General features: G+C 45.4%; 1 non-coding gene across 1 annotated transcript; it reads right to left on the bottom strand.

Annotated features, from left to right (window-relative positions):
- Positions 1 to 10,585: 10,585 nt before the first annotated feature.
- On the bottom strand, positions 10,586 to 10,657 carry trnae-cuc (transfer RNA glutamic acid (anticodon CUC)). Its single transcript has one exon. It is a non-coding gene; the product is annotated as a tRNA-Glu (tRNA).
- Between the last annotated feature and the right edge of the window lie 2,774 nt (positions 10,658 to 13,431).

Consider the following 13,431-nt stretch of genomic DNA (forward strand, 5'->3'; position numbering starts at 1 on the left):
CTGCTGCTCGTCAAACACATTTAATTGCAATGTTGACCCTGTGCTAACTTGCATATGACAAATAAATCTGAAAACTGAAACTAAACTAAGGAAAGAAGGATGGAAGGAAAGATCACAAGCTTTGTCACAAAGGAAAGAAGGATGGAAGGAAGGATCACAAGCTTTGTCACAAAGGAAAGGAGGATGGGAGGAAAGATCACAAGCTTTGTCACAAAGGAAAGAAGGATGGAAGGAAGGATCACAAGCTTTGTCACAAAGGAAAGAAGGATGGATGGAAGGATCACAAGCTTTGTCACAAAGGAAAGAAGGATGGATGGAAGGATCACATGCATTGTCACAAAGGAAAGAAGGAAGGAAGGAAGGAAGGATCACAAGCATTGTCACAAAGGAAAGAAGGATGGAAGGAAGAATCGCATGCATTGTCACAAAGGAAAGAAGGATGGAAGGAAGGATCACATGCATTGTCACAAAGGAAAGAACGATGGAAGGAAGGATCACATGCATTGTCACAAAGGAAAGAACGATGGAAGGCAGGATCACATGCAATGTCACAAAGGAAAGAAGGATGGAAGGAAGAATCACATGCATTGTCACAAAGGAAAGAAGGATGGAAGGAAGGATCACATGCATTGTCACAAAGGAAAGAACGATGGAAGGAAGGATCACATGCAATGTCACAAAGGAAAGAAGGATGGAAGGAAGAATCACATGCATTGTCACAAAGGAAAGAAGAATGGAAGGAAGGATCACATACATTGTCACAAAGGAAAGAACGATGGAAGGAAGGATCACATGCATTGTCACAAAGGAAAGAACGATGGAAGGCAGGATCACATGCAATGTCACAAAGGAAAGAAGGATGGAAGGAAGAATCACATGCATTGTCACAAAGGAAAGAAGGATGGAAGGAAGGATCACATGCATTGTCACAAAGGAAAGAAGGATGGAAGGAAGGATCACATGCATTGTCACAAAGGAAAGAAGGATGGAAGGAAGGATCACAAGCTTTGTCACAAAGGAAAGAAGGATGGAAGGAAGGAAAGATCACAAGCTTTGTCACAAGTGCAATACTTTAATTTTCTGCTGCTCATTCCTGTGCAATATCCCATCTGCCCTCCCGTCATATTTCTTTTCAAGATTTTCTTATTTAATCACTAATGTACATATATTTATATTTATATTTAGTGTCACAAAGGAAAGAAGGATGGAAGGAAGGAATGATCACAAGCATTGTCACAAAGGAAAGAAGGATGGAAGGAAGGATCACAAGCATTGTCACAAAGGAAAGAAGGATGGAAGGAAGGATCACATGCATTGTCACAAAGGAAAGAACGATGGAAGGCAGGATGACATGCAATGTCACAAAGGAAAGAAGGATGGAAGGAAGACTCACATGCGTTGTCACAAAGGAAAGAAGGATGGAAGGAAGGATCACATGCATTGTCACAAAGGAAAGAACGATGGAAGGCAGGATGACATGCAATGTCACAAAGGAAAGAAGGATGGAAGGAAGGATCACATGCATTGTCACAAAGGAAAGAAGGATGGAAGGAAGGATCACAAGCTTTGTCACAAAGGAAAGAAGGATGGAAGCATTGTCACAAAGGAAAGAAGGATGGAAGGAAGGATCACATGCATTGTCACAAAGGAAAGAACGATGGAAGGCAGGATGACATGCAATGTCACAAAGGAAAGAAGGATGGAAGGAAGAATCACATGCGTTGTCACAAAGGAAAGAAGGATGGAAGGAAGGATCACATGCATTGTCACAAAGGAAAGAACGATGGAAGGCAGGATGACATGCAATGTCACAAAGGAAAGAAGGATGGAAGGAAGAATCACATGCGTTGTCACAAAGGAAAGAAGGATGGAAGGAAGGATCACATGCATTGTCACAAAGGAAAGAAGGATGGAAGGAAGGATCACAAGCTTTGTCACAAAGGAAAGAAGGATGGAAGGAAGGAAAGATCACAAGATTTGTCACAAGTGCAATACTTTAATTTTCTGCTGCTCATTCCTGTGCAATATCCCATCTGCCCTCCCGTCATATTTCTTTTCAAGATTTTCTTATTTAATCACTAATGTACATATATTTATATTTATATTCAGTGTCACAAAGGAAAGAAGGATGGAAGGAAGGAAGGATCACAAGCATTGTCACAAAGGAAAGAACGATGGAAGGCAGGATGACATGCAATGTCACAAAGGAAAGAAGGATGGAAGGAAGAATCACATGCGTTGTCACAAAGGAAAGAAGGATGGAAGGAAGGATCACATGCATTGTCACAAAGGAAAGAACGATGGAAGGCAGGATGACATGCAATGTCACAAAGGAAAGAAGGATGGAAGGAAGAATCACATGCATTGTCACAAAGGAAAGAAGGATGGAAGGAAGGATCACAAGCATTGTCACAAAGGAAAGAAGGATGGAAGGAAGGATCACAAGCATTGTCACAAAGGAAAGAAGGATGGAAGGAAGGATCACATGCATTGTCACAAAGGAAAGAACGATGGAAGGCAGGATGACATGCAGTGTCACAAAGGAAAGAAGGATGGAAGGAAGAATCACATGCATTGTCACAAAGGAAAGAAGGATGGAAGGAAGGATCACATGCATTGTCACAAAGGAAAGAAGGATGGAAGGAAGGATCACAAGCATTGTCACAAAGGAAAGAAGGATGGAAGGAAGGATCACATGCATTGTCACAAAGGAAAGAACGATGGAAGGCAGGATGACATGCATTGTCACAAAGGAAAGAAGGATGGAAGGATGGATCACAAGCTTTGTCACAAAGGAAAGAAGGATGGAAGGAAGGATCACAAGCTTTGTCACAAAGGAAAGAAGGATGGAAGGAAGGATCACATGCATTGTCACAAAGGAAAGAAGGATGGAAGGATGGATCACAAGCTTTGTCACAAAGGAAAGAAGGATGGAAGGAAGGATCACAAGCTTTGTCACAAAGGAAAGAAGGATGGAAGGAAGGAAAGATCACAAGCTTTGTCACAAGTGCAATACTTTAATTTTCTGCTGCTCATTCCTGTGCAATATCCCATCTGCCCTCCCGTCATATTTCTTTTCAAGATTTTCTTATTTAATCACTAATGTACATATATTTATATTTATAGATACATATATATTGTCATGGTCCTGCGACCATGACTCAGTGACTTTATGTTTATGTTCTTTATTGTTATTACTTGCATTATTATTCATGGCTGTTTTGGGATGGTTTGTGTTTGGGATTTTAGACACTGGGTTCTGGGTTTGTGCTCCCTCTGTTGGTCCCTGGTGTTAGTGTTCCCCTGTCTCGTCAGGTTAATCAGGTCCAGCTGTTTCCCCCACCTGTGTGTGATTTCCCAGTGTCTCTTCGTGTACTTATAGTGTGTGATTTCCTCTGCTCCTCGTCGCGTCGTCTGTGTTCCTACCTGTGTTCATCCTCTGTGTTACCCTGCGTACTCTGCATCTACCCTGTGAAGTCCTCTGCGTGCTCTCCCTGCTGTTCTCCCTTCGTGTTCAGGTTTGCCACTCCTTTGTGTAGTTTCACCCAGTTTAGTTCATCCGTAGTTCTGTTTTGCCATCTCCTCTTTATGTTTGTTATTATCAATAAATCACCCTCACACCTGAATGAGTGCTGCGCTTTGAGTCCTCCTTCCACTCTCCACACGGCCGCTGCCCCGGACCGTGACAGTACGACGCGACCACAACATGGACCCAGCAGCGCTTAATCCATCCAGGGAACTACGGGAAAATCTCATCGATGCCACACAGGAGCTGATCGACCTGTGGCTGGAAAGCCCGGGTGGCACGTCCCAGCGCGCTGTAGAGAGGCGGCTACAGCGTCTGGTGACCGGTCTCCCATGGCTTCTGGGCTCGCTTTGTTCGTGGGAGCGGGAGTTCCTCCTTCTGGACCTCGGTCTTCACCCCCCGTCTGCTTTTACTTCCGAGCAGTCCGAGGCGGTGAGCGAGCGACATGTTCTGGCTTCCCCAGATTCCGAGACTCTGTTTTCTGGGGCTATCCAGAGTGGGATGGGAGACTGTTCGGATCGCTTACCCACCTTCGTGGTAACGGACCCTTCGCAAGTGGGCGTGTACAGACCCTCTGTGAAACCGAGAGACTGTTTCTCTGCCGCTCCTTCTGAGCCAGGACTCTATCACCATTCTCCGGCTCAGTTCTGTGTCCAGCCACAAGCTTCCCAGTCTGTAGCTCAACCATTAGCCTCCCTTAAGCCACAATTTTCACACTGTTTTTCCACCGCCGTTTCTGAGCAGGGAGACAAACTGTTACATTACGGACCTGTTCCTCAACAGCTGGCAACATTAGTGACTGTTACTCACTCCGGGGCTTCCCCAGAGGCGGGGTTGCTGCCCTCAGCTTACTCTGGACCCCTGGTGGCCAAGATGCCAGCTGTGAACTGCACCGGGCTGTCACTGCCTGAGCAGGGTCAGTGCTCTGCGCAGCTGCAGCCCTCCGTATGTGTGCCAGAGGCCCACGTGCCTACTGGTTTTGTTTCACATGTGCCAGAGGCCCACGTGCCTACTGGTTTTGTTTCATGTGTGCCAGAGGCCCACGTGCCTACTGGTTTTGTTTCATGTGTGCCAGAGGCCCACGTGCCTGCTGGTTTTGTTTCATGTGTGCCAGAGGCCCACGTGCCTGCTGGTTTTGTTTCATGTGTGCCAGAGGCCCACGTGCCTACTGGCTTTGTTTCATGTGTGCCGGGGGCCCCGGTGCCCACTGGTTCTGCGGCTGTTTTCGCTGGGGGGCCCGAGGAGCCCGTCCAGTCTCCCGCTTCGCCTGCTGGGGGGCCCGAGGAGCCCGTCCAGCCTCCTGCTTCGCCTGCTGGGGGGCCCGAGGATCCCGTCCGGCCACCTGTGGCTGCTTCTCCACCTGTGGCTGCTTCTCCACCTGTGGCTGCAGCGCCGCCTCCTGCAGTATCATCACCTGCAGCGCTATCACCTGCTACTGCCACGCCTCAGCCTGAAGTTTCATCCTCGCCTGGCCCGGTTTCATCCTCGCCTGATTCTGGTCCAGCTTCATCCTCACCTGGCCCAGCTTCAGCTACAGCGTCAGCTTCGCCTGGCCCAGCTTCAGCTGCAGCTTCTTCATCGCCTGGCCCGGTTTCATCCTCGCCTGGCCCGGTTTCATCCTCGCCTGGCCCGGTTTCATCCTCGCTTGGCCCGGTTTCATCCTCGCCTGGCCCGGTTTCATCCTCGCCTGGTCCGGCTTTATCTTCGTCTGGTCCGGCTTCATCTTCATCTTCGTCTGGTCCATCATCAGCATCATCAGCATCGTCTGGTCCATCATCAGCATCATCAGCATCGTCTGGTCCATCATCAGCATCATCAGCATCGTCTGGCCCAGCCTCCGTGTCTGCACCCTCGCCTGGTCCAGCCTCCGTGCCTGCACCCTCGCCTGGTCCAGCCTTCGTGTCTGCATCCTCGTCTGGTCCAGCCTTCGTGTCTGCATCCTCGTCTGGTCCAGCCTTTGTGTCTGCATCATCGTCTCCGCCTGCTGCGGTCCCGGCTTCCGTGCCCTCAGCCTCGCCTGGCCCAGCCTCGTTTGGGTCTGGAGCTAAACGGCCGTTTTCTAGACCGCTGGCTAGGCTACTGGCCGGGCGCCGTCGCCTGACTGGCCGCCGTTGCCTTCCGCACGGCCGGCCCCCGGACCGCCATTGCCTGACTGGCCGCCGTTGCCTTCCGCACGGCCGGCCCCCGGACCGCCATTGCCTGAGCGGCCGCCGTTGCCTTCCGCACGGCCGGCCCCCGGACCCTCTTCGCCTGAGCGGCCGCCGTTGCCTTCCGCACGGCCGGCCTCCTGAACTGTCCCATCCTGGCCTCCTGTGTTATCGGTCCCCTGGCCGGCCGCCTGAACTGTGTTTTGGACTCTGCTCCCCTGTGAGTTTTTTTTTTTGTGAACATTTGTTTGGGACTCTGGGGCCTCCGTCTTTGGTCTTGGCCCGGTCCCTCCGTCCTGGGCCCCCTGCCGCCCGGATCTGGTGGTGTGTTTCTGTGGCTGTCGGGGGTCAGCCCTTGAGGGGGGGGTACTGTCATGGTCCTGCGACCATGACTCAGTGACTTTATGTTTATGTTCTTTATTGTTATTACTTGCATTATTATTCATGGCTGTTTTGGGATGGTTTGTGTTTGGGATTTTAGACACTGGGTTCTGGGTTTGTGCTCCCTCTGTTGGTCCCTGGTGTTAGTGTTCCCCTGTCTCGTCAGGTTAATCAGGTCCAGCTGTTTCCCCCACCTGTGTGTGATTTCCCAGTGTCTCTTCGTGTACTTATAGTGTGTGATTTCCTCTGCTCCTCGTCGCGTCATCTGTGTTCCTACCTGTGTTCATCCTCTGTGTTACCCTGCGTACTCTGCATCTACCCTGTGAAGTCCTCTGCGTGCTCTCCCTGCTGTTCTCCCTTCGTGTTCAGGTTTGCCACTCCTTTGTGTAGTTTCACCCAGTTTAGTTCATCCGTAGTTCTGTTTTGCCATCTCCTCTTTATGTTTGTTATTATCAATAAATCACCCTCACACCTGAATGAGTGCTGCGCTTTGAGTCCTCCTTCCACTCTCCACACGGCCGCTGCCCCGGACCGTGACATATATTCAGTCATCTTTTCTCTTTTACCATGTCTCTCTAATATTTTGCTCCTTACTATTTTTCTATTTTCTTTATTGTTTTATTTTATTTTAATATATTTTCTCCTACTGTGCATGCTGCTGAGTGACTGCTGCTCGTCAAACACATTTAATTGCAATGTTGACCCTGTGCTAACTTGCATATGACAAATAAATCTGAAAACTGAAACTAAACTAAGGAAAGAAGGATGGAAGGAAAGATCACAAGCTTTGTCACAAAGGAAAGAAGGATGGAAGGAAGGATCACAAGCTTTGTCACAAAGGAAAGAAGGATGGAAGGAAGGATCACAAGCATTGTCACAAAGGAAAGAAGGATGGAAGGAAGGAAGGATCACAAGCATTGTCACAAAGGAAAGAAGGATGGAAGGAAGGATCACAAGCATTGTCACAAAGGAAAGAAGGATGGAAGGAAGGATCACATGCATCGTCACAAAGGAAAGAACGATGGAAGGCAGGATGACATGCAATGTCACAAAGGAAAGAAGGATGGAAGGAAGAATCACATGCATTGTCACAAAGGAAAGAAGGATGGAAGGCAGGATCACATGCATTGTCACAAAGGAAAGAACGATGGAAGGCAGGATGACATGCAATGTCACAAAGAAAAGAAGGATGGAAGGAAGAATCACATGCATTGTCACAAAGGAAAGAAGGATGGAAGGAAGGATCACATGCATTGTCACAAAGGAAAGAAGGATGGAAGGCAGGATGACATGCAATGTAACAAAGGAAAGAAGGATTGAAGGAAGAATCACATGCATTGTCACAAAGGAAAGAAGGATGGAAGGAAGGATCACATGCAATGTCACAAAGGAAAGAAGGATGGAAGGAAGGAAGGAAGGATCACAAGCTTTGTCACAAAGGAAAGAAGGATGGAAGGAAGGAAGGAAGGAAGGATCACAAGCTTTGTCACAAAGGAAAGAAGGATGGAAGGAAGGAAAGATCACAAGCTTTGTCACAAGTGCAATACTTTAATTTTCTGCTGCTCATTCCTGTGCAATATCCCATCTGCCCTCCCGTCATATTTCTTTTCAAGATTTTCTTATTTAATCACTAATGTACATATATTTATATTTATAGATACATATATATTCAGTCATCTTTTCACTTTTACCATGTCTCTCTAATATTTTGCTCCTTGCTATTTTTCTATTTTCTTTATTATTTTATTTGATTTTAATATATTTTCTCCTACTGTGCATGCTGCTGAGTGACTGCTGCTCGTCAAACACATTTAATTGCAATGTTGACCCTGTGCTAACTTGCATATGACAAATAAATCTGAAAACTAAAACTAAACTAAGGAAAGAAGGATGGAAGGAAGGATCACAAGCTTTGTCACAAAGGAAAGAAGGATGGAAGGAAGGATCACATGCATTGTCACAAAGGAAAGAAGGGTGGAAGGAAGGATCACATGCATTGTCACAAAGGAAAGAAGGATGGAAGGAAGGATCACATGCATTGTCACAAAGGAAAGAAGGATGGAAGGAAGGATCACATGCATTGTCACAAAGGAAAGAACGATGGAAGGAAGGATCACAAGCATTGTCACAAAGGAAAGAAGGATGGAAGGAAGGATTACATGCATTGTCACAAAGGAAAGAAGGATGGAAGGAAGGATCACATGCATTGTCACAAAGGAAAGAAGGATGGAAGGAAGGATCACATGCATTGTCACAAAGGAAAGAAGGATGGAAGGAAGGATCACAAGCTTTGTCACAAGTGCAATACTTTAATTTTCTGCTGCTCATTCCTGTGCAATATCCCATCTGCCCTCCCGTCATATTTCTTTTCAAGATTTTCTTATTTAATCACTAATGTACATATATTTATATTTATAGATACATATATATTCAGTCATCTTTTCTCTTTTACCATGTCTCTCTAATATTTTGCTCCTTGCTATTTTTCTATTTTCTTTATTATTTTATTTTATTTTAATATATTTTCTCCTACTGTGCATGCTGCTGAGTGACTGCTGCTCGTCAAACACATTTAATTGCAATGTTGACCCTGTGCTAACTTGCATATGACAAATAAATCTGAAAACTGAAACTAAACTAAGGAAAGAAGGATGGAAGGAAAGATCACAAGCTTTGTCACAAAGGAAAGAAGGATGGAAGGAAGGATCACAAGCTTTGTCACAAAGGAAAGAAGGATGGGAGGAAAGATCACAAGCTTTGTCACAAAGGAAAGAAGGATGGATGGAAGGATCACATGCATTGTCACAAAGGAAAGAAGGATGGAAGGAAGGAAGGATCACAAGCATTGTCACAAAGGAAAGAAGGATGGAAGGAAGAATCACATGCATTGTCACAAAGGAAAGAAGGATGGAAGGAAGGATCACATGCATTGTCACAAAGGAAAGAACGATGGAAGGCAGGATGACATGCAATGTCACAAAGGAAAGAAGGATGGAAGGAAGAATCACATGCATTGTCACAAAGGAAAGAAGGATGGAAGGAAGGATCACATGCATTGTCACAAAGGAAAGAACGATGGAAGGCAGGATGACATTCAATGTCACAAAGGAAAGAAGGATGGAAGGAAGAATCACATGCATTGTCACAAAGGAAAGAAGGATGGAAGGAAGGATCACAAGCATTGTCACAAAGGAAAGAAGGATGGAAGGAAGGATCACAAGCATTGTCACAAAGGAAAGAAGGATGGAAGGAAGGATCACATGCATTGTCACAAAGGAAAGAACGATGGAAGGCAGGATGACATGCAATGTCACAAAGGAAAGAAGGATGGAAGGAAGAATCACATGCATTGTCACAAAGGAAAGAAGGATGGAAGGAAGGATCACATGCATTGTCACAAAGGAAAGAAGGATGGAAGGAAGGATCACATGCATTGTCACAAAGGAAAGAAGGATGGAAGGAAGGATCACAAGCATTGTCACAAAGGAAAGAAGGATGGAAGGAAGGAAAGATCACAAGCTTTGTCACAAGTGCAATACTTTAATTTTCTGCTGCTCATTCCTGTGCAATATCCCATCTGCCCTCCCGTCATATTTCTTTTCAAGATTTTCTTATTTAATCACTAATGTACATATATTTATATTTATAGATACATATATATTCAGTCATCTTTTCTCTTTTACCATGTCTCTCTAATATTTTGCTCCTTACTATTTTTCTATTTTCTTTATTGTTTTATTTTATTTTAATATATTTTCTCCTACTGTGCATGCTGCTGAGTGACTGTGTGACAGGTTGAATGACTATTGCATATAAAACTGTTCAGTTAATACTAATTCATATCAGTTGATATAAGGACGAAAATAATGTAAATATGGTAAGAAAATGGTTAAGAGTTTATTATTTTTCATGTTATATTAATGGCTTTCATGTTACTTAAGAGAACTGCAATCTATACATCAGTGATCGGCTAGTAAGCCTTTTCTGGGATTGATTAGTAGTGTCTCTATTCTCCACTAGGGGGCTTTCGCGCGTTCTCCTCACTGCAATAAACTACTGCATGAGAGACGCAAGTCATAATCACTCTCGTGATTCTTTTCCCCCTGTTTTCAGGTAAAAGTGTTTAAAAGTTGATATATTTCCAATGTGTACACTGTTAAGATATTTAAGAGGTAATCCTTCATTGTTTTGTAAGCGTTAAAAGCATTACATTGCAGTTTTGTGCACATATACGTGGCGGTTTTGAGCTGTGTTTTGTACTGTGTAATGGCCATTAAGATAACGGCAGGAGCTAAAAACACTGCGATTGTCAGCCATTTTGTCAGGAAACCTGCTCAAGTATATGTATAGTAAGCACTTTAGTATTTCGGTTTATTATTTAGTGTTTTTCTTCCACCATGTGACATTTAGCAGTACAGAATGTGAAACGTTTCTGCTCATTTTCACTGCAATAAACTACTGCATGAGAGACGCAAGTCATAATCACTCTCGTGATTCTTTTCCCCCTGTTTTCAGGGGTGTAACATTTTGTTTCCCTGACCGGGAATCGAACCCGGGCCGCGGCGGTGAGAGCGCCGAATCCTAACCACTAGACCACCAGGGAGGCACCGCTGGGATAGCTGCTTAGATGTCCGGTGTCCACAATCTGCACATCGTAGTCCAAGCCAGCTAAATCCCCCCCACTACAACCCAGGCAGACTTCAGTGAGGAAAGTGTTGCTGTCGAGGCAAACTGGTAGCTGTGTTTTAGCGCATGTTTCCTGAGGCCAGCCAGAGATCATCAGGGGCTGCAAAAGCGACTCAGCTCAGCGTCACCCATACATGCAAAATTCTTCCAGCCTACTGCCACAATGTCTTTGGTGGAAGAGCTGCGAGAAGAGGTTGTGCGTGAAATGCACACTCTGTCCAAAGACCAACTAGTGTCAATCTGCGAGTTCCTTGGCATTGCAGAGAAAATAGATGTTAGCAGAAAAACACGACTGTCACTGCTAACACACATCCAAATACACATTGAGAGAGAAGGTATAACAGTACTTGAGGATGAAGGAATGTCAGAACTGTTGTTGCTTAATGATAAGATTGCTGAAATAATGAAAGAGACAATTGTTGAGACTGAACCAAATGCAAATGAAGAGGGTGATTCAGGACACAGAGAGCAACCAAATACTGCAACCTCACTGGTAACAGAGACAGCTAATGCAGTTAACACAGCAATTATTTCTCACTCCCAAGGTAATCGCTTTGTCCTTAACTCATCTGTGTCAAGTACCCCCCAACGACCAAGCCCTTACTGGCAGAAAGATTTCAAAATATCAGGCCAGATTGGCGAACCAGGTCAAAAAGACAAACTGACATTTTCCAGTCTTGCTCACCAGATCGAAAATGGACTGAGCAGAGGTTACTCAGAGCTTGACATTGTAGATGCTGTCATCAGAGCTATCTTGCCAGGTCTACAACTACGCAGCTATTTGGAGGGAAAAGCTCAACTCACCCTTCCGACTCTACGCCGCATACTGCGCTCCCATTTCCAGGAGAAGAGCGCCACCGAACTGTATAAACAACTTGCCTCTGAGGTACAGACCCCAAAAGAGACTGCTCAAAGCTTCCTGATGAGAGTTTTAGATCTAAAGCAGAAAGTCTTATTTGCTTCCCAAGAATCTGAGTCAGGACTCAAATACGACCCAGCTTTAGTTCAGCGTATGTGTTTGCACACCATACTCACAGGCTTCCAGAGTGACAGTGTCAGGATAGATATGCAGCCACTCCTGTTAGACTCTAAGACACCTGATGAACTCCTGTTAGAGAGGTTAAATATGGCTTGTGCCAATGAGGCAGAAAGGAAAAACAAGAAGAGATGTTTAGCATCACAGACTGCTACAAGTGTGAGTGCAGTGCAGTCAGATGATGTGTCACCAGCTAAGAACCCTGTGAAAGAAGTTAAAGCTAAGATACCACCCGAGCTTTTAACTGAGTTAGCGGAGCTTAAGACAGGTGTAGCCTCCCTGAAAGGTCTCAGTGCAGAGATAGCTCAGATTAAAGAGACTCTACAGCAGCCGGTGGCTGGTCCTCAGTCATATGCCCCACCACCAGTTATGCAGTATGATAGGGACCAGCAGTATTATAGCTTCCAGGGCCCCCGTCAAAGGCCACCACCCCCTCAGTATCCTGTACAGCACTACACAGGTAGTCCAGCCCGCCGTGAGAGGAGGTGCCACATCTGCCAGCAGAATGGAGTCAATGAGCGCTGCACCCACTGCTACCTCTGTGGGAGTAGAGAACACTTTCAGGCTGGATGTAGAAGCAGAGGTATGAGACCATATAAAGAGAAACATTTAAACCAGCAATGGTTACCACCGAGGGACGAGTGTTAACCATGCCCATCATCCACAAGTCCCAACATTGCTCCAACTGTAAACAAGAAAAGTCAGGCATGAGACAGTGTTCAGCATGTAAAAACGCACTTTATTGTTCAAGAACATGCCAGAAACAACACTGGAGACAACATAAGAGACAATGCACTGGCTTAAAGACTAAGAAAGAAAATGAGACTGTCCAGGTACCACTGTCGCCAGCTTATGTAAATTCCCCTCACAAAGTCACATCTCTGGTGGGCAGGCAATGTCTGGTTGAGTGTTTTCTGGACGGCCACAGGCTTCAAGCTCTATGGGACTCAGGCTCACAGGTATCAATCATCGATGAGAAGTGGAAAAAGGACTATCTGCCACACACAGAGCTGAGAGATGTAGCAGATATCATGGACACATCTGAACTCACCCTGACCGCAGCAAATGGGACCAACATGCCATATCTTGGGTGGGTTGAGACAACCTTCCAACTTGTTTCTGGAACTGAACAAACTGAGAAATTGACCATCCCCATGTTGGTAATGAAAGGCTTTCAGCTCACATGCCCTATTATAGGCTACAATGTAATTGAATACATTGTGAATAAGACTGACCAAGCTAAACTGTACAGCACAGTGAGAAAAGCATTTCCCAGCCTCAAAAGACACAAGGTGAAAGCTTTTATACAGGCTGTTAGTGCAGATGCAGTTGACGAGTACAAAGTGATGACAAAGAAAGACTGTATTACTGTACCAAAAAAAAGCCACATGCATGTTGAGGGTCATATAGCAGCAGGGCCATTTAAACAAGATATGGTCATGATATTTGAGCCAGACTTAAACCCCCAGTGGCCAGACAATCTTGAGTTTTTTGACACTTTGGTTAAAGTTAAGAAGGGTACTTTACCTGTCATAACACTAGGTGTCTCTAACCCAACTGACCATGAAATTGTCATTCCAGGCCGTACATTAGTTGGCTCGGTTCAGACTATTACAGCTGTTTTACCTGCCCAGGTGTTTGAAAAAGCCACATCT

Source organism: Maylandia zebra, linkage group LG4, assembly GCF_041146795.1.
Source record: "Maylandia zebra isolate NMK-2024a linkage group LG4, Mzebra_GT3a, whole genome shotgun sequence".
NCBI classification, from domain to species: domain Eukaryota; kingdom Metazoa; phylum Chordata; class Actinopteri; order Cichliformes; family Cichlidae; genus Maylandia; species Maylandia zebra.